Genomic DNA, 25,599 nt, shown 5'->3' with positions numbered 1-25,599 from the left:
TACTCCTAGTAAAAGCCACGGCGCTCGCAGGAGTGCTTGCGGTGCACCACGAGTGCCCTGGTGCGCGGCCGTTTCCTAGCATGCCGACACAACGCCTCTTCCTCAGCCTTCCAACTCGCGAGGTGCTGATTGGCGGCTTGCCGGCGGGCAAGCGCGATGTCACCGTGTGGTGATCCGGCGCCAACAGGTACTCCTCCTCACTGGAAGCTTGCACCCGTTCCACGTACCGCCAAGCGTAGATGAGGCACTTAGGCCCGACTGCACTCAGGGATTTGGCACGGGCATCCTCCGCCACCCTCACGGCCCTTGCATGAGCCTTCTACCAAAGAGCCAATTGCCTGACTCTCTCAGACGCGACATAGACCTGCCAGGTAGCTTGTCCCGCGGCGCGCTTCTCTTCCTCAGCCTTCTTCTCCACCTCTATTTTGGCGTGCTCTACTGGCGGCAAAACCTCCCACATGGCGATATCCATTTCTTTCCAAAGCTCCTCAAGGCTGGGGGGCTCAGAGGGCGGCGCGGCGTTCTCCTTGTAGCGGGCCGATGCGTCCTCTGAAGCGCGTGCTGGCGAGATTGGGAACGCCGACGCGTCCACCTCGATGCGTCGCGACGAGGAGTGGAACACCGACGCGTCCTCCTCGACTAGTGGTGGTGAGGAACGAAACCGCGACGCGTGAGCGTTCACGTGTTGCAGTGAGGGGCGCATAGGGCTTGGGAGGGGCGATGCCATGGTGGTTGATGTGAGAGGGAGGGGGAGGAGATAGCGATGAACATGAGTGTTCTTCCGAATGCCTTGGGAGGCACAGTATTTATAGCAAGCAATGGCACACCTACGTAAGATATGGACTGAGTTGTACTGACTTAACTGCAGGTCCAGTTGCATCACTGACATGTGGGCCAGACCCCTGTTGGGCCCATATGTCAGTGTCCCAATGCACCTGCAGTTAAGTAACTGAAGCAACATCCCGTAAGGTATGTTGCGAGATTAACGTAAAAGTTATGTGGGCATATTTGTTGGAGTAAATTACGGGGGGTAGAGAGTCATGCATGCATATTTTTTCCACACAGGGTGGAGTGGTGGGACCGCTAGAGGGAGAAGGAGAGTCTGGAAGGCATATTGTTTCCACACATGGAGAGGAAAAGATTTGGAGACGAACGGGCTTCCTACAAGTATGGGGAACGGTGCATAATAAGTCATCTTGCATGCCGGGCTAGGTATAGTTTCAAGTCATTAAAAACATACACGCCCCACACATGTTCATATTTCAAGGTGCACTAAATTATTGCATGCGATGATTAAGGCTGGACATAATGGTGGTATCTTAGCTGGTATCATGCACACGGGAATAGCAAACATGATGATGTGGCAAAGAATTAAAGAGGAGAGGGGGGTAGAGTAACTAGTGTTCATGCATGCATTGGTAAACACATTTTTTTTGAAGAACGACAACATTAGTTGAGTACTTTTGCAGACTACAAAAACTATTCCATCGCCTCTATCTTGCTAAGAGTAGGTGAAATTTTTGAATCGAGCCCTTTAAACTAGAAGGGAGGTAGTAGTACTCTATTAGCTAACCTTGTTGTGATGACAAGATAGGACATGGCACGCACCTGGACGGAGGAACTATTCTTCATTGTGCATTTAAGTTTTGTCTGAAGTCAATGTACCTCTACTTTGACCAAACTTATATAAAAATGTATCAACATTCACAATGTCAAATCAATATTTTTATACTCATTATAAAACATAGTTCTTATACTCATTATAATCAGTATTGTAGATATTGATATTTTTAGTATAAATTTGGTCAAACACTTTGCAAACGGTTGACGTAAGTAAAAAGTACCAGAGGGAGTATCATGCATGCGGAGTAGGCAAAAATATTTCTCATTTATAGCCGGTCAAAGTGTCAAAGGGCGCGACCGCGCGAGGGAGGCAAAGGTCGTGGGAGGCGCGACGGTCGTGGGAGGCAAGTGTCAAAATAAGTGAAGTTACATCCATGCGCCGGCATGGCGTGCAAACAGGCAGAAGCTATACAGTCAGGCCTATGATATGGGTCTAGTAGACATGACATCTAGTGGGTCCCGCATAGTTCTCGAGAACTCTTTGGGGGCTTGCAGCCGTTTATCCACCGGGCAAGCTAGCAACACCACGCCGTTCGCACGCCCAACTCGTCCTCGTCTTCTACTAGTACAGTACCTTACAATAGTTCACTCCCAGTCGTCCCGTCCTTTCACATTACACCAGTTCAACTTCTCCTAACCCTCCTCCAAAATCCATGGCCTCCCAAATCTCCATGGTCACTGCTGAGTACCAGGTTAGAGCCATCACTGGCGATGAGTTCATCATCATCTACACACGTGGATCCACGACGGTGAAAGCATGCCTTGCTCGCTTCCTACGCATGTTCAACAGTTCAACGGATGAGTGGGTTGCTGGGCTAGATGTTGAGTACACCACAGTCCTGGAAAGAGAGAAGATTCTAAAGGAGGCAGAGAAGAAGAAGCCTGCCGTGATCCAGGTTTGCGTACATAACATGTGCTTGGTCTACCACATATGCCATGACGATGTTGAGTGCCAGGACTTTAAGAACTTCCTCAAGGACAAAAGAGTGAAATACGTTACTATAGACTTTAGGAACGACAGGGATGTCCTGGGTCGGATAGGCCTCGTTGTAGGCCAGCCCTTCGATCTCTAGAAGGCAAGCCTAGTGTCCTCCTCTCAGTCTTCAATGTTGACCCTGGCAGGAGCCATGATTGATCCTTCATATGCTAAACTGAAGAAACCTCACCACGATTTTCATAATGCATGGGAGTCAAAGACATTAGATGAAGATCACATTCTGTATGCAACAATGGATGCCTACCTTTGTTTAAATACTTAAAAGGGTTGGATGAAGAAGCAGAGCCCAGTGTCCGGTTCAAGCAAAGAAGCATCGGCAAAGAGGAAGAGGAAGAGGGACGAGGACAAAGTTGAGGACGTGGGCTTGGACTCCAAGTATGGTGGCAGTGAAGTCGCTCATGCTGGTTCTACTGCAGTGTCAAGCGGACTAGTTGCTTAGTTTATTTTCAGGGGTGTGGTGTGTTTAGCCCCCAGCAAAACTATGTTTATGTTCTTTCTCGTTATTTGAACTTTATGTTCTTTCTCGTTATTTGAACTCTTTAGTATGTACAGTAGTACTAGTACTATGTATTACTATCTTCTTGCAGTTGGTACTACTGCTCGTATCTTCGTGTTCCTACTGTAGTTAATATGTTCTGGTATAATTTGGGTCAATCGATTTGTGAAAGAAGTTCGACGGAGCGAGGGAAGAAGACAACAGAGAAGCTACCCCGGTATCTATTTTAGGGTGGCAAGGTACCCATGATCTATATTATGAGTGTTGGGTGTGGAATGCAGTTCGCCGGAAAAAAATGGATCGTGCCCGGGGTTAAACGGATGGCGGGGGTGGGGGAGAGCATGGCGGTGGCAGGCGGTTCAGGGGAGGGCGGGGCAGCGGCGGCAGTCGGTTAGGCGTGTGGTGGGCTGAGAAGATGAACCGTGCGACAATTTTGGAGGTTGAAGAAGCCCTTCTAGCCATCCATGTTGCATCCAACGGCTCCCAAGAGTTGACTGAACCAAATTGCTCCTTCAGATTCTAGTATCCACGTGGCATTCAAGGTATCGAAGGTAGATTCTGCGTCTGCAACCGGTTTGTGGGCTCGGTGCGGGCGCGACCGGCTTCCACCGCGACAGCCACCATGCGCGCCTCCTCCGCGCGGGCGGAGACGACAATGGCATGCTAGTTCCTCCTCACTGGCATGATGGAGCACGCGCTCGTCCTCCTCTTCATACGCTGCGTGCATAGACGTGGCTCCACCAGCTACTCGCGTGCTTGGCAGCGCGGCGACATCGCGAGGAGGGACTGTAGATGACGTGAGCGGGCGAGCCTTCAGCTTCATGGCACAAGGATGGCAGCGACACAGTGGTGATGGGCTAGAAATTGTTGGCTGGAGCAGGCGGGCGCCGGCATGCGCAACTGCGGCGGCGGCATATTGATGAGTGCGCGTATGGGAGCTTAGTTTAGTTTTATATAGGGTTGGTCAAACTTAAAAGAAAACTGTACTAGTACACGTAAACATTAGATTGAGGCAACACTTATATTAGTTACCACATCCACGATACGAAATCATATGCAAGCGCGTGAACCGCGGCCGCGCGGTCGATCGAATGGTGCGTCACCGTGTCCCGATCGAAGGACATCCACTGAACCTTTTTGTGTGTGTGAAAACAATCCCCGAATATTGCTCAAATTTTTTTCCTGGAAAAGTTCTTGACGCTACAATATTTCCATATATTTGAATTTAGCTCCAGTTCGTGTTTATTTGGATCTGGACATTTTAGGTGGGCCCTAGTTTTTTATAATACTAATTTTGTGTGTGTGACTGAGAGAGAATGTGTGTTGTGGCGGAAGGGCAATGTGGAGATGGTGTGCGTGTGATAGAGACATAGAGAGGTGTGAATGTGCAAATGATCATGCATGAGTAAGACATAGACAGATGTCGATACGTTGTGTATACATGAGAGAACGATCTTCTATTTTACTTGTGTGTGTGTGTGTGTGTGTGTGTGTGTGAGGAGCATCCGTAACACAACAACCATCTCTCTCGATTCGTCTGTCCCTCGCACGATCGCATGTAACACATGCATTAACGTGCACATTTTGACACCCTCACCCGGCCCCTGCCCACCTCAAGGCCCGCACATCACTCTCTATCTCGCACGCACAATCTCTTCGTGAATACCCTGTTTAGCATGTAGCTTTCCGTCACATACACACACATTTCTCTCCTTAGGTTTGTTTTCTCTCAATATCTCTCTCTCTCTCTCTCTCTCACACACACACACACACACTCTCCGCCGAGCATGCAATTCAGCCCCATCCAAGGTTATATGGCGACCACTCTTGCTTGTGCTTCTCTGCACCCCAGCATGCACAACACCTCAATTTTCAAAGAGGGCATCGAGGAGATCGAAGACGGCGACCACACTGCACTAGAGAATGCACGGCCATTTGGAAGCAGGATGATGTGACGATGGCTGGCTGACTCCTCCCCCCATCCTCTCTCTCCTGCACAAAATTACCAATCCCTCTCTCCCCCGCACAAAATTATCAATCCCTCAACCCACGAGATCCTTCCCCTCTCGTCCATGTTTTTCCAGCTCTCTCATCAAACCTGTTGTCTCTTCTCCTTCCACGTGTATAGATTCCGGATGCACACGCATCTCACATATATTACATGTCTCCATCTTTCTCACAGACCTAACTTCTTCCTCTCTCTTTCTCTCTCTATATATCTCGCTGTCTCGTTAGGTTTGTCTCCTATTCTCTCGTCCACATACATACAATCTTTCCCGCCATATTTGCTCCATCTTTGCAAGCTCTCTCTACTTGTTTCATTCACACATTGGGATATGTTCAAAATGTTGCTTTTATAATGGATGATGTAGAGTTATGGTTGGTTTTGTTGCATCCTACAAAGTAATAACTATGAAATGCATTTAGATTCTCATTTGACCGGGATTATGTGAGTTTGAGCATGTTGTGAAGTACTATAGACCTCGTATACATCTGGGAATTTGACAATGATTGTAACTATTGAATTGTATAGACCATTACATTCGAAGTCAGTAGCCTAATATATTTATTTCACAATTTCAACAAATGATTAATTCACTACAAAATAAGAAAACAAATGTGTACTCCTTCCGTTTTTATTGAAGTCCGCGTATTAGCATTGGTCAAAGTCAAGTTTTGTAAACTCTCAGAAAGTTTATAACAAAAAATATTGACATATACAATAAAAAATAAATACCATTAAATTCATTATTGAATGTACTTTCACATCATACATATTTGTTATGGTAAATGTTTATATTTTTCTATAAACTTGGTCAAACTTTAGGAAGTTTGACTTCGGTCAAACCTAATATGCAGAGTTAATAAAAATAGAGGGAGTACGAGTAGTTCCTAGTACTACTCGCTAGTTGCTTAGCCGAATCACCCAGCACGCCACACAGGGAGTTTAGTGTCACAAAATTTTGAGGTCGGCGGAAAAATCTCCCGCTACCCTGATTCGAGCACTGGGAAGTTACCATCATAGCCTTCGGAACAGGCCTACGGATGACACTTGGTAGGGGGCTGTTTTCGTAACTTCAGATTCACCCTACCCAGCCAACCCCACCCTGGCACCCAGAGTAGTACACCTGAATACTCCCCATTTTCTATCCCCACCGCAAAATAGACTTCTCCATGGCACCGCAGCCTTTGTACTCCTCCCCTTCTACATCAGCGCACTCGTCCACCGCAGCGCATCTGCCTCATCTACGACCTCGTACGCCGCACTGGAGCTGGTCCACCGTCATCGTCATACATGGAGCCTCTTCCCCGCCACCGTCTTCCATGGTCTCGGATCTGCTTCCCGGAAGCCAACGCCAAGTGTAGAAGCACCACCGTCGTGGCCAATGAACTGACTCCCGTTGCCGACCATGATGCATAGAGGCCGCCGCGACCATCGTTATCCTCTTAAATTGGTAATGTGTGTATTGAATCACTTAGCAGTACATGTGTAGTTCCAATTTTGTTCATACCTACCCTTCAAATTTCCTGGATGCTATTGTTCCCGTAAAAGTAGTTGGTTATAGCCTCCATTTTCCAACAGAATACCAGCTTGTAATTGTGCGTTGCTCCTGTATCGCGTTGTGCTTGGGTAGGTTCTTCATCTGCAACCAGTAGTGTTGCGGATATGACTATTGAGTTAAACCGCCTAGGAGGGGTCGGGTTAACTCACAAGGAATCCGGTACAAGAGCCCATGACGATGAAGGCTATTGCATTTCAACTATGAAGACTTAGAGGCCCAGAGCCCAATGGAGGATTAAGGCCCATAGTAGTAAACCGACATAGATCTATAACTTGTATTGTAAGTCAGGGAAAGGAGAAACCGAGCCGGACACTTGTATGAGCCGGCCTCGGGATTCTGTAGACCGGCCGGGCGTCAACCTATGTATATAAAGGGACGACCCGACGGCGGTTCAGGGACAAGAAAAGAACACCTCGAGAACTAGGCAAAGCATATTTGCTCCCTGGTAATCGAGACCACATCAAGAACACCACAACTGGATCATAGGCTTTTACCTTCACCGCAAGGGGCCAAACCAGTATAAACTCCCTGTGTCCTTTGTCCGGTTTAACCCCTCTAAGCTAACCCGGTTGAGATGGCTCCACGACTAAGTCCTTTCACTAGGACATCTGACATGATAATTCCACGACAGTTGGCGCCCACCGTGGGGCTATCGCATGATGGTTTCAAGTTCTTAGAGGGAAAGTTCGAATGGCTCAAGGGATACGCAGTAGGCTGGATGACTAAGAGTCATCGCGACAAGGTCTACATCAACGACGCAGGCTGGGGCCCCGATGCCGGCTCAATCGAGTACGGGTACCGGGTCCCCTTCGGAGGAATTCACATCTTCATCGGCATGACTGGCGAACTGGGCCCTGACCTGGACATCTGCACCGACCTCGTCGAGACGGCTCAGCTGCGAGTCCTGCCCAGATTCAGCCCGCCATGAAGCGTGCGTTTGTAGGATGTATCCATGGGATCAAATCTGAACCGGTGTTCGAGGGTGAGACGGTCGTTTATTCCGATGGCGAGTCATCCACCGGTGAGACCGAATCTTTGTATCAAGTTCAAGATGGCTTGTTCGAAGGGTATTCCGATGGCATAAGTATCCAGAATTTCTTGAACCGGCAAATCGGGTCGCAATCTTCATGGCTGGTACACAGCCAGTGTTGCAAAACTCAACTTCAGCGACAATGGATTCCGGATCAGCAGCCGGGGCAGGAGGCCCCTCGCGCCGACCGGCTCATGTTCTTTCCGGTTTTTTGGACGCCTGGACGATGTTGTTAACCACGGCGGTTACCCCGGAAACTCAAGATCGGCATAACGCGGTGGTCACAAAGCTACGGGATCAGATAACTAAGGCCAAGGAGGACTTAGCGGCTGAGGAAACAAGGATGGAAGAGGAACAGGCCGCTTTGGATGCCCAGTTACAGAGGATTCAGGCCGAAAATTATCGACTCTTGCTAGATCAGAATGCTTCGAATGACGTATTGAGGAGGAGACATCAGTCTCGCCTGCCGGCAGATTACAATGCAATGAATCTATTCAATACGTTAGGAGCAGGAACCAGCAACCCGGCAGTGGTAAACCGGACTGCAGTACCAAGGATCGGAGCGCCGGATCAACTACAAGTGATGGGCCCACCTCGACAAATAGATAACCCACCGCAGTACACAACACCCCCGCCGCATTACACGACACCCCCGCCGGGTCACTTCTCCACCCCTTTGGACAACATGATCGATGCAGCATCTTGATTGGCAGCTATTCCGATGGAGGGTGAGTCGCTAGCGGCGGTTGAGACGCGGCGGGCCAGGGATCTTCTTCAGACTGCTATGGTGCAGTAGCAGGCTTATTCATACAGCCGCGACAGGATTCACTCGACCCCTCGCCCAAGCAGGAGCTACAACAGGCACATGGATGAGCCGGCTATGTCAAGCAATGCACGGAACCGTGACGCCCCTCGAGGGCCTAATCCGGTGCGTGGTGGTGCAAATGCTCAGGACGTGGTATGTTGGAAATATGCCCTAGAGGCAATAATAAATGGTTATTATTATATTTCCTTGTTCATGATAATTGTCTATTGTTCATGCTATAATTGTGTTATCCAGAAATCGTAATAAATGTGTGAATACATAGACCACAACATGTCCCTAGTGAGCCTCTAGTTGACTAGCTCGTTGATCAACAGATAGTCATGGTTTCCTGACTATGGACATTGGATGTCATTGATAACGGGATCACATCATTAGGAGAATGATGTGATGGACAAGACCCAATCCTAAGCATAGCACAAGTTCGTGTAGTTCGTTTGCTAGAGCTTTTCTAATGTCAAGTATCATTTCCTTAAACCATGATATCATGTAACTCTTGGATACCATAGGAGTGCTTTGGGTGTACCGAACGTCACAACGTAACTGGGTGACTATAAAGGTGCACTACAGGTATCTCCGAAAGTGTCTGTTGGGTTGGCACGAATCGAGACTGGGATTTGCCGCTCCATATGACGGAGAGGTATCTCTGGGCCCACTCGGTAATGCATCATCATAATGAGCTCAATGTGACCAAGTGGTTGGTCACGGGATCATGCATTATGGAATGAGTAAACTGACTTGCCGGAAACAAGATTGAACGAGGTATTGGGATACCAATGATCGAATCTCAGGCAAGTAACATACCGTGTGACAAAGGGAATTGTATACGGGATTACTTGAATCCTCGACATCGTGGTTCATCCGATGAGATCATCGTGGAACACGTTGGACCCAACATGGGTATCCAGATCCCGCTGTTGGTTATTGGTCGGAGAGCTGTCTCGGTCATGTCTGCGTGATTCCCGAACCCGTAGGGTCTACACACTTAAGGTTTGGTGACGCTAGGGTTATTAGGAAGACTTGTATGTGATTGCCGAATGTTGTTTGGAGTCCCAGATGAGATCCCGGACGTCACGAGGAGTTCCGGAATGGTCCGGAGGTGAAGATTTATATATGGGAAGTTGTAATACGGTCACCGGAAAAGTTCGGGGGCATACATGTATTGCATCGGGGCCACCGGAAGGGTTCCGGGGGTCCACCGGGAGGGGCCACCTCTCCCGGAGGGCCTCATGGGTCGTAGAGAGAAGGGAACCAGCCCTTATAGGTCTGGGTGCACCCTACCCCCCTTGGGCCCATGCGCCTAGGGTTGGGGGGAACCCTAAGGGGGGCGCCCCCCTTGCTTGGGGGGCAAGTCCCCCCCCCTTGGCCGCCGCCCCCCTCTAGATCTCATCTAGAGGGGGACGGCCCCCTTCCTCCTCCCCTATAAATAGAGGGTCAAGGGGAGGTCTGCATACACACCTCCAAGGCGCAGCCCCTCCCCTCCCCAACACCTCTCCTCCTTCGCAGAAGCTTGGCGAAGCCGTTCCGGAGTACTACCTCTCCATCACCACCACACCGTCGTGCTGCTGCTGGAGATCTCTTCCTCAACCTCTCCCTCCTCCTTGCTGTATCAAGGTATGGGAGACATCTCTGCTCCCTACGTGTGTTGAACACAGAGGTGCCGTCCGTTCGGCGCTAGGATCTTCGGTGATTTGGATCACGACGAGTACGACTCCATCAACCCCGTTCTCTTGAACACTTCCGCTCGCGATCTACAAGGGTATGTAGATGCACTCCTCTCTCTCTCGTTGCTAGATGACTCCATAGATTGATCTTGGTGATGCGTAGAAATTTTATATTTTCTACAACGATCCCCAAAAGTGGCATCATGAGCTAGGTCTATGCGTAGTTTCTATGCACGAGTAGAACACAATTTTTTTTGTGGGCGTAGATTTTGTCAATTTACTTGCCAGTACTAGTCTTATCTTGTTCCGGCGGTATCGTGGGATGAAGCGGCTCAGACTGACCATACACGTACGCTTACGTGAGACAGGTTCCACCGACTGACATGCACTAGTTGCATAAGGTGGCTAGCGGGTGTCTGTCTCTCCCACCTTAGTCGGATCGGATTCGATGAAAAGGGTCCTTATGAAGGGTAAATAGAAATTGCCGTATCACGTTGTGGTTTTGACGTAGGTAAGAAACGTTCTTGCTAGAACCCTATTGCAGCCACGTAAAAACATGCAACAACAATTAGATGACGTCTAACTTGTTTTTGCAGCATATGCCTTGTGATGTGATATGGCCAAAAAGGATGTGATGAATGATATATATGGGATGTATGAGATTGATCATGTTCTTGTAATAGGAATCACGACTTGCATGTCGATGAGTATGACAACTGGCAGGAGCCATAGGAGTTGTCTTAATTATTGTATGACCTGCGTGTCATTGAATAAGGCCATGTAATTACTTTACTTTATTGCTAAACCGTTAGCCATAGTGGTAGAAGTAATCATTGGCGTGACAACTTCATGAAGACACGATGATGAGGATCATGATGATGGAGATCATGGTGTCATGCCGGTGACGATGATGATCATGGCACCCCGAAGATGGAGATCAAAAGGAGCAAAATGATATTGGCCATATCATGTCACTATTTGATTGCATGTGATGTTTATCATGTTTCTGCATCTCATTTGCTTAGAGCGATGGTAGTAAATAAGATGATCCCTCATAATAATTTCAAGAAAGTGTTCCCCCTAACTGTGCGCCATTGCAAAAGTTCGTTGTTTCGAAGCACCACGTGATGATCGGGTGTGATAGATTCTAACGTTCACATACAACGGGTGCAAGACAGATTTACACATGCAAAAGCACTTAGGTTGACTTGACGAGCCTAGCATGTACAGACATGGCCTCGGAACACAAGAGACCGAAAGGTCGAACATGAGTCGTATAGAAGATACGATCAACATGAAGATGTTCACCGATGATGACTAGTCCGTCTCACGTGATGATCGGACACGACCTAGTTGACTCGGATCATGGATCACTTAGATGACTAGAGGGATGTCAATCTGAGTGGGAGTTCATTAAATAATTTTATTAGATGAACTTAATTATCATGAACTTAGTCTAAAACTTTTGCAATATGTCTTGTAGATCAAATGGCCCACGCTAATGTTGCCCTCAACTTCAACGCGTTCCTAGAGAAAACCAAGCTGAAAGACGATGGCAGCAACTATACAGACTGGGTCCGAAACTTGAGGATCATCCTCATAGCTGCCAAAATAGCATATGTCCTAGATGCACCGCTAGGTGAAGCACCCGTTTTCCCAGCAACTCAAGACATTATGAACGCCTGGCAGTCACGTAGTGATGATTACTCCCTGGTTCAGTGCGGCATGCTTTACAGCGTAGAACCGGGGCTCCAAAAGCGTTTTGAGCAGCACGGAGCATATGAGATGTTCCAAGAGCTGAAAATGGTTTGCCAAGCTCATGCCCGGGTCGAGATATATGAAGTCTCCGACAAGTTCTACAATTGTAAGATGGAGGAGAATAGTTCTGTCAGCGAGCACATACTCAAAATGTCTGGGTTGCACAACCGCTTGTCTCAGCTAGGAATTAACCTCCCGGATGATGCGGTCATTGACAGAATCCTTCAGTCGCTCCCACCTAGCTACAAGAGCTTTGTGATGAACTACAATATGCAGGGGATGGTGAAAACTATTCCTGAGGTATTTTCAATTCTGAAATCAGCAGAGGTAGAAATCAAAAAGGAACATCAAGTGTTGATGGTCAATAAAACCACTAGTTTCAAGAAAGGCAAGGGTAAGAAGAACTTCAAGAAGGACGGCAAGGGAGTCTCCGCGCTCGGTAAGCTAGTTGCTGGGAAGAAGCCAAAGCATGGACCCAAACCTGAGACGGAGTGCTTTTATTGCAAGGGAAGCGGACACTAGAAGCGGAAGTGCCCCAAGTACTTAGCGGACAAGAAGGCCGGCAACACCAAAGGTATATGTGATATACGTGTTATCGATGTCTACCTTACTAGTACTCATAGTAGCTCTTGGGTATTCCGGTGCGGTTGCTCATATTTGTAACTCAAAACAGGAGCTGCGGAATAAACGGAGACTGGCGAAGGACAAGGTGACGATGCGCGTCGGGAATGGTTCCAAGGTCGATGTGATCGCCGTCAGCAGCTACCTCTACATTTACCTACGGGATTAGTTTTAAACCTCAATAATTGTTATTTAGTGCCAGCTTTGAGCATGAACATTGTATCTGGATCTTGTTTAATACGAGATGGCTACTCATTTAAATCCGAGAAAAATGGTTGTTCTATTTATATGAGAGATATGTTTTATGGTCATGCCCCGCTGGTCAATGGTTTATTCTTAATGAATCTCGAACGTGATGTTACACATATTCATAGTGTGAATACCAAAAGATGTAAGATTGATAATGATAGTCCCACATATCTGTGGCACTGCCGCCTTGGTCACATTGGTGTCAAACGCATGAAGAAGCTCCATACAGATGGACTTTTGGAGTCTCTTGATTTCGAATCATTTGACACGTGTGAACCATGCCTCATGGGCAAAATGACCAAGACTCCGTTCTCCAGAACAATGGAGCGAGCAACCAACTTATTGGAAATTATACATACTGATGTGTGCGGTCCAATGAGCGTTGAGGCTCGCAGTGGCTATCGTTACGTTCTCACCCTCACCGATGACTTAAGTAGATATGGGTATGTCTACTTAATGAAACACAAGTCTGAGACCTTTGAAAATTTCAAGGAATTTCAGAATGAGGTAGAAAATCAACGTGACAGAAAAATAAAGTTCTTACAATCAGATCGTGGGGGAGAATATTTAAGTCACGAGTTTGGTACGCACTTAAGGAAATGTGGACCTGTTTCACAACTCATGCCGCCTGGAACACCTCAGCGTAACGGTGTGTTCGAACGTCGTAATCACACTCTATTGGATATGGTGCGGTCTATGATGTCTCTTACCGATTTACCGCTATGATTTTGGGGATACGCTTTTGAGACAGCTACATTCACTTTAAATAGGGCACCGTCTAAATCCGTTGAGACGACACCGGATGAATTATGGTTTGGAAAGAAACCTAAGCTGTCGTTTCTAAAAGTTTGGGGATGCGATGCTTTTGTCAAGAAACTTCAACCTGAAAAACTCGAACCCAAGTCGGAAAAATGCGTCTTCATAGGATACCCTAAGGAAACCATTGGGTATACCTTCTACCTTAGATTCAAAGGCAAGATCTTTGTTGCCAAGAATGGGTCCTTTGTGGGGAAAGAGTTTCTCTTGAAAGAAATAAGTGGGAAGAAAGTAGAACTCGATGAAGTACTGCCTCTTGAACCGGAAAGTAGTGCAGCTCAGGAAGATGTTCCCGTGGTGCCTACACCGACTGGAAAGGAAGTTAATGATGATGATCAAGGTACTTCGGATCAAGTTACTACTGAACTTTGTAGGTCCACAAGGACACGTTCCATACCAGAATGGTATGGCAACCCTGTCCTGGAAATCATGTTGTTAGACAACGGTGAACCTTCGAACTATGAAGAAGCGATGGCGGGCCCAGATTCCAACAAGTGGCTAGAAGCCATGCAATCCGAGATAGGATCCATGTATGAAAACAAAGTATGGACTTTTACAGACTTGCCCGATGATCGGCGAGCGATAGAAAACAAGTGGATCTTTAAGAAGAAGATGAACGTAGATGGTAATGTTACCATCTATAAGGCTCGACTTGTCGCTAAGGGTTATCGACAGGTTCAAGGGGTTGACTACGAGGAGACTTTCTCTCCCGTAGCGAAGCTGAAGTCCGTCTGAATCATGTTAGCAATTGCCGCATACTATGATTATGAGATATGGCAAATGGACGTCAAAGCGGCATTCCTTAACGGCTATCTTAAGGAAGAATTGTATATGATGTAGCCGGAAGGTTTTGTCGATCCTAAGAATGCTAACAAGGTATGCAAGCTCTAGCGATCCATTTATGGGTTGGCGCAAGCATCTCGGAGTTGGAACATTCGCTTTGATGAGATGATCAAAGCGTTTGGGTTTATGCAGACTTATGGAGAAGCCTGCGTTTACAAGAAAGTGAGTGGGAGCTCTGTAGCATTTCTCATATTATATGTGGACGTCATACTTTTGATGGGAAATGATATAGAACTTTTGGACATCATAAAGGCCTACTTGAATAAGTGTTTTTCAATGAAGGACCTTGGAGAAGCTGCTTATATATTAGGCATCAAGATCTATAGAGATAGATCGAGACGCCTCATAGGTCTTTCACAAAGCACATACCTTGACAAGATATTGAAGAAGTTCAATATGGATCAGTCCAAGAAGGGGTTCTTGCCTGTGTTGCAAGGTGTGAAATTGAGCTCGGCTAATGCCAAACTGTCGGTGTCAAAACCGTCGGATCTCACGCAGGGGGTCCCGATCTGTGCATCTTAGGCTGATGGTAACAGGAAGCAAGGGACACAATGTTTACCCAGGTTCGGGCCCTCTCGATGGAGGTAAAACCCTACTTCCTGCTTGATTAATATTGAAGATATGAGTAGTACAAGAGTAGATCTACCACAGATCGTAGAGGCTAAACCCTAAGAGCTAGCGTATGATGGTATGATTGTAATTGTGATCGGCCTTCTAAGGACCATCCTCTCCGGTTTATATAGACACCGGAGAGGGCTAGGGTTTAGATGAAGTCGGTTACAAGGAAGGAAATATAATAACCGGATTGCCAAGCTTGTCTTCCACGCAAAGGAGAGTCCCATCCGGACACGGGCCGGAGCCTTGAGTCTTGTATCTTCACACATCAATAGTCCAGATGATGTATATAGTCTGGTTGTCCGGGTACCCCCTAATCCAGGACTCCCTCGGTAGCCCCTGAACCAGGCTTCAATGACGATGAGTCCGGCGCGTAGTCTTGTCTCCAGCATTGCAAGGCGGGTTCCTTCTCCGAATACTCCAAGGTTATCATCGAACACGTAGACCGTGTCCGGATCCGCTACGACGAATAGTGTCCGGTTCTGCAAGATGATCTTCACACACTGTTGTAGGGAACATGGCATAAATCCGTTCTGCCGGCAATCTTTGTACGTCGTGCCCTTGCATCGTGACCTGGTCCAACACGAACCGACGTTTCCTGCTCCACCTTGACTCGAGTTGCGAGGCGGTTTTATTGGCACGTCCTGCCAAAGCAGAGATCGTGTTCCTCTTATTACGGGATCTTTCATCAATATTGGTGTGTGTGACCCTACGGCGACCGTTGATATGACTCCGTGTATTTTAGATAAGTCTCAAGTGGTCACGCTGAGGACTCTTGATATTCATCCCTATTATAAAGGGGTCAAGGCCTACGCCTCTTTTCCACCTCCCCTGCTCCTTCTCGCACCTCGAGTTCTAACACCCAAGACCCAAGCTCCAACACCTCAGATCCTCCAACATGTCCGGATACGACGCAAAAGGCCGGTGGGTGGCCTCTTCGATTCAAGAGGAGGACATGATGAAGCTTAGGGAGGTCGGATACCTGACTGCCGATATCCAACACAGGCTTCCTACTCCGGGGCAAGTCATCCCTACGCCGGAGCCCAATGAGAGTGTTGTGTTTGTTCCTCACTTCCTCCGAGGCCTGGGCCTCACCCTCGACCCCTTTGTGAGGGGGCTCATGTTCTACTATGGGTTGGATTTTCATGATCTGGCTCCAGACGCCATCCTCCATATATCGCCGTTCATTATTGTGTGCGAGGCCTTTCTCCACGTCTCCCCACACTTTGGCTTATGGCTCAAGACCTTCAATGTGAAGCCGAAGATGATTGAGGGGTGACACGCGGAGTGCGGAGGTGCTATAATAAGCAGGAACGCTGATGCCCCATGGCCAGAGGGTTCTTTCCCGGGAGTATCTGATGTATGACAACGTAGGTGGTTTTATGCTAGAGCTCCTAGAGGCACAAAGTGGGTAGCCTCCCCCGCGTTTCGCTTGGGCCCTCCGTCACAGTTGGTGTCTTGGACCGACGTAGGACAGAATTATGGGCCTGCTGGCAACATACCAGAACTGCAGAATCGCATCCGGGAGCTCATTGACAGGGACATAAGTCTTGTCAGCATAATGCAAGTGATGCTAGTCCGACGGATGTTGCCGTGCAAACATCGGCCTCTCCGGATGTGGGAGTTCAATCAGGAGGGTCCGCGGACTATTAAGCACTTCTTCGGCCTGAAGATCGAAGGGATGTGTAAATTATTCTTCGGACCACAAGTAAAGTGTCCGGACACCATCGAGGATGCGGGCCTAAGCTGCAATCGTCTAGATGCCCAAGTAAGTAACCTTATTGCCGGACACTTCATTTATATTTGTCATAACTATTATTCTGAAAATCCCTCCATGGACAGGAATGGCTCAACAAGGCGGAGAGAATCAGGTGTCCGGCGCCACTTCCTGAAGGCTCGCCTGGTCCAACCATTGCAAAGATGCTTGGTCGGGCGCTCAGCAAAATCCCCTCAGGGAAAGGCGAAGGAAAGGGCAGTGAAGCCGAACTTCACGCACTACGCATCCAGACCGGGGGAATCGCTACCTCTCCTATGGAGGATAGCCGGGAAGGGGAGGTTAAAGCCTCTTCCCCACGCGGGAAGAAGAGGGCAGCCTCCGAAGACTTGGAGGCGGAGACGCCCAAGCAAGGGAAGAAGGTATCACCAGGCGGCTCTGCCGCGACGGGCACCCTCACCGCGTCGTGCCCACCAATGGGCGAACCCTCCATAGAGCCGTAAGTTATTCATTAATTCGAAGGTATGGTGTTACTCTGAGATCCATAACCGGGACTTCGTCTTTTGCAGTCCGGCGAGCAGCTCTTCTCAACAGAGTTCGTCTTCGGGGGATCTTCGTCCGGAGATGATGGAGAGTGAGACCCCACCCACCTCTCCGCCTCATGAAGTGGGCGACACGGAGGTGTCGTCACGGAGGAGTCCGGATCTACCGAAGCCAGACATTAACACGTCAGTCACCCTGAGCCCGGAGCGTTCGGCTCCCACGGGGGGCGATGAGAAGGGTCCGGCACAGTTCGATGTCCGGCCGGACGTACTGACAGGCCTTCTGGAGCGAGCTGCGCTCTCGGAGGAGCACTGCTCTTTAATGAGCCCGGTGGTCACAGAGATTTCATCCGCTACCAGCGGTTTGAATGAGGCATTTACAAGCCTGCTCAAAGGCTTTGAGGTATGTAGTGAAAAATGCACTATTTTTTGGTTATGGAGCACGCGCTAGGTGTGCTCCCTATGGATAGTAGCCCCTAAGACTCTGGTTGCCCGCCATAGGCGGCAAACGGGGGATCATATAGTAATGGATGCACTGTACATGTGCGCAGGTATATAAGGATCCGGCAGCCGACCAGTCTGTTGAAGTTGCCGAACTAAGGAGGCAGATCGGATCTATTGATGCCGATATCACGCTGGTGAACAAACGGCTGGAGGAGTCATAGGGTATGTGCTCTGCTTCCCTTATTATGTTGTATAGGAAAATGCAAGAGTGGCATAATGTTAATGCCATGTGTTTGCACTGCAGATGGTGCTGCTGTCGTGGAGGCCCTGAGGGCGAAACTTGCTCAGGCCAAGGAACAAGCTCGGGCTAGCAATGTGGCTGCCCTAAAGGCGGCCGAAGAATTGAGAGCCGAACAGGCTGCTCATCGCCGAAGCGAGGAAAAAATAGCCGAAATGGCTGAGGAGTTGAAAAATGCCGCCGACCGGTATGTACTCCTCGAAAAGGAGAATAAGGCTAGTTCGGACGAGCTGTACAAGGCACTTAATGCCGCCAAGGAGATGCGGACCGAAGTCCGTGGTATGTGGGAGGAGCTCCAACAGGCCGACAAAATCATGGCTGGGGGCTCCTACTTACTGCGGACGAGGTTTTTGGATCCAAAGTATGCTTCCCTGGCTGGGCGCTGGAGTGCTGCAGACGCATATGCGGACTTGGCGAATAGTACAACTGACGCTGCTAAGTTCTTCGAGGGTCAAGGTGATAAAGAAGTGGAGAAGCTTTTCTGGTCACAGTTCCATGCTCCCACTCGCCCGCTGCCGCTAAATGAGAAGGTGGCTGCTATGGCGGAGCTCCACAGGCTGTCTGGGCTTGCAATGCGGTCTGTAATAGACCATCTGTGGCCGAAGGGGCCTAAGCCGGACAGCTACTTTGGTTTGGTGCAGCAATTCCTTGGGGTCGTGTCTCGGATTTACGCCATGAGGAGGTCGGCGTGCATAGAGGGTGCGCGGATGGCTCTTGCCCACGTTAAAGCCTATTGGACGGATATGGAGGCCACCATTATAGCGACCCAGGATCCGGCGGGAGGTCAGTATCCGTCCGAGCACTACTTGGCGCAGGTCACAGAAGGTTCTCGCCTGATAGAGGCGCAGTGCTCGAAGAATATTTTGTTCGAATGATAAGTCGAATCATTATAAAAAAACAATGTTTATTTTGATTATGAGGCTATGTTTATACTTTTTGCCCGGAAGTATGATTGTGTCCCCTTTGCGGCCGTTTTTATATAGATATGAGTAGTCCGAAAGTTAGCAGTCGTTGGCTTCAGCCCCCACGCATACAATGCGGTGGTGTTCGTGATAAATATGCTTAATCACACTTGATCCAACGTCTTGGTCCATTAAGGAGCTGATCGCACGTCGAACTAGGCAACCGGACTATATAGTTGTAACGCTTTCGCTTAGCCATGGGGGTCTAACAGTGGGGCTACTATGTAGCCCCTTGTACATTCGCATGCATCCGAATACGGGTGCGTATGTACGTGGCCGGAAAACGGCCCTTCGGTAATGCGGAGGAATCCTTAAAGATTCCGGTGAGTCTTCGAGTGGTTGAATAGTCTCTCACTGTATCATGACAGTCAGTTTTCGGCTTTCTCTACTGAGGCACTCATCCGGAATAACCAGGGCACAATCACAGTAGTTCTCCTTTGGCCCGCCTTAGCCGATAATAACAAAACATAAGGCGGCAAACCCAGGAGCCGGGCTATAGGGTCTATTATGCCTCACCGACCACGGCAGAAGATACCCCCTAATCCAGGACTCCCTCACCGACCACGACAGAAGATAGAGAAAAGATGAGTGTCATCCCCTATGCCTTGGCTATAGGGTCTATTATGTATGACATGCTGTGTACCAGACCTGATGTAAACCTTGCCGTAAGTTTGGTGGGAAGGTACCAAAGTAATCCTGGCATGGAACACTGGACAGCGGTCAAGAATATCCTGAAGTACCTGAAAAGGACTAAGGATATGTTTCTCATTTATGGAGGTGACGAAGAGCTCGTCGTAAAGGGTTACGTTGATGCTAGCTTCGACACAGATCTAGATGACTCTAAGTCACAAACCGGATACGTGTATATTTTGAATGGTGGGGCAGTAAGCTGGTGCAGTTGCAAGCAAAGCATCATGGCAGGATCTACATGTGGAGCGGAATACATGGCAGCCTCAGAGGCAGCACATGAAGCAATCTGGATGAAGGAGTTCATTACCGACCTAGGAGTTATTCCTAATGCCTCGGGGCCGACGACTCTCTTCTGTGACAACACTGGAGACATTGCCCTTGCCAGGGAGCCCAGGTTTCACAAGAAAACCAGGCACATCAAGCGTCACTTCAACTCCATTTGTGAAAATGTTCAAGATGGAGACATAGATATTTGCAAAGTGCATACGGATCTGAATGTCGCGGATCCTTTGACTAAACCTCTTCCGCGAGAAAAACATGATCAACACCAGAACTCTATGGGTGTTCGATTCATCACAATGTAACTAGATTATTGACTCTAGTGCAAGTGGGAGACTGTTGGAAATATGCCCTAGAGGCAACAATAAAATGGTTATTAATATATTTCCTTGTTCATGATAATTGTCTATTGTTCATGCTATAATTGTGTTATCCGGAAATCGTAATACATGTGTGACTACATAAACCACAACATGTCCCTAGTGAGCCTCTAGTTGACTAGCTCGTTGATCAACAGATAGTCATGGTTTCCTGACTATGGACATTGGATGTCATTGATAACGGGATCACATCATTAGGAGAATGATGTGATGAACAAGACCCAATCCTAAGCATAGCACAAGATCGTGTAGTTCGTTTGCTAGAGCTTTTGTAATGTCAAGTATCATTTCCTTAGACCATGAGATCATGTAAGTCCTGGATACCGTAGGAGTGCTTTGGGTGTACCAAACGTCACAACGTAACTGGGTGACTATAAAGGTGCACTACAGGTATCTCCGAAAGTGTCTGTTGGGTTTGCATGAATCGAGACTGGGATTTGTCGCTCCGTATGACGGAGAGGTATCTCTGGGCCCACTCGGTAATGCATCATCATAATGAGCTCAATGTGACCAAGTGGTTGGTCACAGGATCATGCATTATGGAACAAGTAAAGTGACTTGACGGAAAAGAGATTGAACGAGTTATTAGGATACCGACGATCGAATCTCGGGCAAGTAATGTACCGTGTGACAAAGGGAATTGTATACGGGATTACTTGAATCCTCGACATCGTGGTTCATCCGATGAGATCATCGTGGAACACGTGGGTGCCAGCATGGGTATCCAAATCCCGCTGTTCGTTATTGGCCGGAGAGCTGTCTCGGTCATGTCTGCATGATTCCCGAACCCGTAGGGTCTACACACTTAAGGTTTGGTGACGCTAGGGTTATTAGGAAGACTTGTATGTGATTACAGAATTTTGTTTGGAGTCCCGGATGAGATCCCGGACGTCACAAGGAGTTCCAGAATGGTCCGGAGGTGAAGATTTATATATGGGAAGTTGTAATACGGTCACCGAAAAAGTTCGGGGGCATACCGGTATTGTACCGGGGCCACCGGAAGGGTTCCGGGGGTCCACCAGGAGGGGCCACCTCTCCCGGAGGGCCTCATGGGCCATAGAAAGAAGGGAACCAGCCCTTAGAGGGCTGGGCGCACCCCCCCTTGGGCCCATGCACCTAGGGTTGGGGGGGGAACCCTAAGGGGGGCGCCCCCCCTTGCTTGGGGGGCAAGTCCCCCCCCTTGGCCGCCGCCCCCTCTAGATCTCATCTAGAGGGGGCCGGCCCCGTTCCTCCCCCCCTATAAATAGAGGGGCGAGGGGAGGGCTTCATACACACCTCCAAGGCGCAGCCCCTCCCCTCCCCAACACCTCTCCTCCTCTGCAGAAGCTTGGCGAAGCCGTGCCGGAGTACTGCCTCTCCATCACCACCACGCCGTCGTGCTGCTGCTGGAGATCTCTTCCTCAACCTCTCCCTCCTCCTTGCTGGATCAAGGCACGGGAGACGTCTCCGCTCTGTACATGTGTTGAACGCGGATGTGCCGTCAGTTCGGCGCTAGGATCTTCGGTGATTTGGATCACGACGAGTACAACACCATCAACCCCATTCTCTTGAACGCTTCCACTCGCAATCTACATGGGTATGTAGATGCACTCTCCTCTCTCTCGTTGCTAGATGAATCCATAGATTGATCTTGGTGATGCGTAGAAAATTTTTATTTTCTGCAAAGATCCCCAACATGGTAGATAATGGCAGAGCATGAAGGGAAGCTGCATTAGCGGCACAGTATGTGGGTCATCATCAACCCGCCCCGGTTCAGCTAGCTGCGTCAATAGAATGAGGTATCGGGCTTGCTTTCAACTCATGGGGAGTGCCGTGTCTCACTCCAGCTCTATGCAATGTACGGTTACCCAAGGATTTCAAGGCCCACGGAAGGTGCCTAATTACACCGCCGATTTACCCCCCGAGTCATGGGTTGATAGCCACGGGATGGCTATGGAGATGCTGGAAGTGGATGAAGTGGCGTGTGCAAAATACTTCACCATGATGTTGGAAGGAACAACTCGTACTTGGTTGAAGAGCCTGCCTGCTAACTCCATCGGGTCATGGGATCAATTGAAGGCCCGGTTTATAGCGAACTTCAAGGGTACGTGCAAACAACCCATGTCCATTGTGGATCTGGCTGCTTGTGTTCAAGGAGAGAACGAATCAACAATGCATTGGGTGCGCCGGGTTTCAGAAATCCTGCATTCATCAAACCGCATCAATGCTGATACATCAATTGTAACATTGAAGGGGAATTGCCGGTTTAAGTCGCTGAAAATGAAGTTGGGCGGCTCAAGCGTCACTGCAATGATATGGGCACACTCATGGCATCTCTGGTTAAATATGCTGATTCGGATAATACCGAAGATCCCGATTCTGACGAAGAGAAGCAGGAGAAGGGAAAGAAGAATGTCGGTTCAAAAGGACAGAATAGCCAAACGAACCACGGGAACAATGGTAAGCGTAAAGCGGATAATTCAGATTTTGTGGCTAACACCAACGTGCAGGGCAATGCGTAGCGTTGTAAGGGTAAACCACCCCAGCGCGATGGGGGCGTGAATCTGGAGCGCTTGTTAAACCAGCCCTGCCCAAAACACGGGACAAAGGAGGTTCCAGCAACGCACCTCTGGAAGGATTGTTTCATTATGAAGGAGTTCAAAAACTCTGATCTCTTCCGGTATGATCAGGGTCCGTCTAGCGGTTCAGGTCCAGGTTTTCACAGTGGCGGCGGTACAAACTCTGGATTTCAGAATAATTAGGGAAACCAAAACAACCAAGGTGGTCACAACCAACAGAACAATCAGGGGAATCAGCAGCAATCAGGTTTTCAGAGTCATCCAAAGAAGTTGAATGGCAAGCAGTATCATGTTTTCACTACTAGCTTGTGTAAACGCGATCAGAAGCTTCACAAGAGGGCAGTTAATGCTGTTGAACCGGTAGTACCCCGTTACTTGCGTTGGTCCGAGCAGCACATTGTGTGGAGCAGAGAGGATCGTCCGCCCCGGGTTGATAATCCGGGTCATCTAGCTTTAGTGGTGGCACCTCAGGTGGGAGGTTATAATTTCACCAAGGTACTCATGGATGGAGGGAGCAGCATCAACATCATGTATTATGAAACCTTCCGTCGCATGGGGTTGACGGATAAGAATCTTAAACTCTCGAACGCTGTTTTTCATGGTGTGGTACCAGGTAAATCGGCATATCCAGTTGGCAAGATAGCGTTGGAAGTTGTATTTGGTGATGAGCATGATTCCAGGTCAGAAACTTTGACCTTTGAAGTGGTGAAAATCCAGATCCCATATCACGCCCTGTTTGGCCGGCCGGCTTACGCAAAGTTCATGGCAAGGCCCTGTTATATTTATTTGCAGCTCAAAATGTCGGGTCATAAGGGGACTATCACAGTACACGGGAGCCGTAAGATTGCATTGGACTGTGAAGAGGGTGATGCGGCCTATGCTGAGTCGGTTTGTGCCATAGAAGTGTTGAAGTTCTACAAAGACAATGTTGATCCGGCAGATATGACCCCTCTGAAGAAGCCCACCACTGAGCATGACCCGACCCTGAAGTTCAAACCGGCTGATGAGACTAAACTTGTTGATTTTGTTCCTTGTGATTCATCCAGACATTTTAGTATCAGCACTAATCTGGTTCCAAAATAGGAAAGCGCGCTCATCGAGTTCATCCGTGAGAACCGGGACATCTTTGCATGGAAGCCTTCTGACATGCCAGGTGTACCAAGGGAACTCGCTGAGCACACTCTCAATATTGATCCCAATTTTAAACCGGTTAAGCAGTTTCTTCACCGCTTCAATGAAGAAAGACGCAAGGCCATTGGAGAAGAGGTAGCCCGGCTGTTGGCTGCTGGGTTTATTGTTGAAGTTTTTCATCTGGAGTGGTTGGCCAATACGGTGTTAGTGCTTAAGAAGAATGGCACTTGGTGCATGTGTGTGGACTACATGGATTTGAACAAAGCTTGTCCGGCAGATCCTTTTGCCCTCCCGCGTATTGATCAGATCATTGATGCTACGGCGGGTTGTGAGCGTTTGAGTTTCTTGGATGCTTATTCTGGTTATCATCAAATCAAAATGGCAGTTAAGGACCAGAAGAAGACAGCCTTCATCACTCCATTTGGAGCCTTTCGCTATGTATCTATGCCCTTTGGGCTCAAGAGTGCCCAAGCAACTTATCAGCGATGCGTGTAGAATTGTCTTCATACTCAAATTGGGTGCAATGTTCATGCTTATGTGGACGACATTGTGGTGAAATAAAGAAAGAAGGAGACATTGTTAGATGACCTCAAGGAGACCTTTGACAATCTTCAGGTTTATAAGATGATGCTCAATCCGGACAAGTGCGTTTTAAGTGTTCCGGCAGTCAATCTCTTAGGCTTTCTGGTGTCTAACAGGGGCATTGAGGCTAATCCGGAAAAGATCAAAGCGATTACATCTTTGGCTAAACCTGCGTGTATAAATGACGTTCAGCGTCTGGCGGGTCAAATTGCAGCTCTGAGCCGGTTTATCAGCCGTTTGGGAGAAAAGGCGATCCCTTTGTATCAGATGTTGAAGAAAACAAACACTTTTGTCTGGAGTGACGCAGCTAATGCTGCATTTGAGGACTTGAAGAGGCAATTGGCTGAACCACCGGTCCTTGCTGCTCCGGTTGATAATGAGCCGCTGTTATTATACGTGGCTGCTAATGCCCGGGCTGTCAGCGTGGCTATTGTGGTCGAGCGCAAGGAAGCTGGGAAGGAATATCCGGTTCAAAGGCCAGTTTACTATATTAGTGAAGTACTCATCGAGTCAAATCAAAGATATCCGCATTGGCAGAAGCTGGTGTATGGGTTTTTATGGCGAGTCAGAAGCTTAAGCAATACTTTCAAGGCCATCCCATCACAATGGTCAATTCTGCTCCTTTGGGCAATATAATTAAGAACAGGGAGGAAACTGGCCAAGTTGCAAAGTGGGCTATTGAGCTTGGACAACACGGGTTCAAGTATATGCCTCGGACAGCAATCAAGTATCAGGCGCTTGTTGACTTCATCAATGATTGGACCGAGTTGCAGGCACCGGAAGACAAACCGGATAACACATACTGGACTATCCACTTTCACGGGTCCAGGCAATTGGAGGGCTCAGGGGCTGGAGTTGTCCTTACTTCCCCTCGAGGTGATAAAATTCGTTATTTTCTCCGCTTAATGTTTCCTTGTAATA

Source organism: Triticum aestivum, chromosome 3B (genome assembly GCF_018294505.1).
Source record: "Triticum aestivum cultivar Chinese Spring chromosome 3B, IWGSC CS RefSeq v2.1, whole genome shotgun sequence".
In the NCBI taxonomy this organism is placed as follows: domain Eukaryota; kingdom Viridiplantae; phylum Streptophyta; class Magnoliopsida; order Poales; family Poaceae; genus Triticum; species Triticum aestivum.
The sequence above is the reverse complement of the archived record's forward strand: the minus strand, read 5'-3'. Positions refer to the sequence as shown.